This window comes from Herpailurus yagouaroundi, unplaced genomic scaffold, assembly GCF_014898765.1.
Source record: "Herpailurus yagouaroundi ecotype Mexico unplaced genomic scaffold, PumYag 293, whole genome shotgun sequence".
Lineage (NCBI taxonomy): Eukaryota > Metazoa > Chordata > Mammalia > Carnivora > Felidae > Herpailurus > Herpailurus yagouaroundi.
In genome coordinates, this window is record NW_024412510.1 from 128,867 (window position 1) to 129,164 (window position 298).

The 298-nt window shown below is 46.6% G+C and overlaps 1 protein-coding gene across 1 annotated transcript in view; it reads left to right on the forward strand.

The window, feature by feature from the left end:
- LOC121021299 (F-box-like/WD repeat-containing protein TBL1X) overlaps positions 1-298 on the forward strand; it is a 72,275-nt gene that overhangs the window by 52,828 nt on the left and 19,149 nt on the right. The window lies entirely within an intron of this gene.

Below are 298 nucleotides of genomic sequence, written 5' to 3' on the forward strand. Positions count from 1 at the left end.
GAAACAGAGCAGGAGAGGGGGAGGGACAGAGAGAGAGGGAGGCACAGAATCTGAGGCAGGCTCCACACTCTGAGCTGTCCGCACAGAGCCCAGCGCGGGGCTCGATCCCATGAACCGCTAGGTCACAACCTGAGCTAAAGTCAGACACATAACCAACTCAGCCACCCAAGCGCCCCTTAAAACAAAATATTTCTTTTTATTATGTTTTTATTTTAAATCTTTTTTTTTTAATGTTTATTTTTGAGAGAGACAGAGAGAGAGAGAGAGAGAGAGAGAGAGAGAGAGAGAGAGAGAGAGA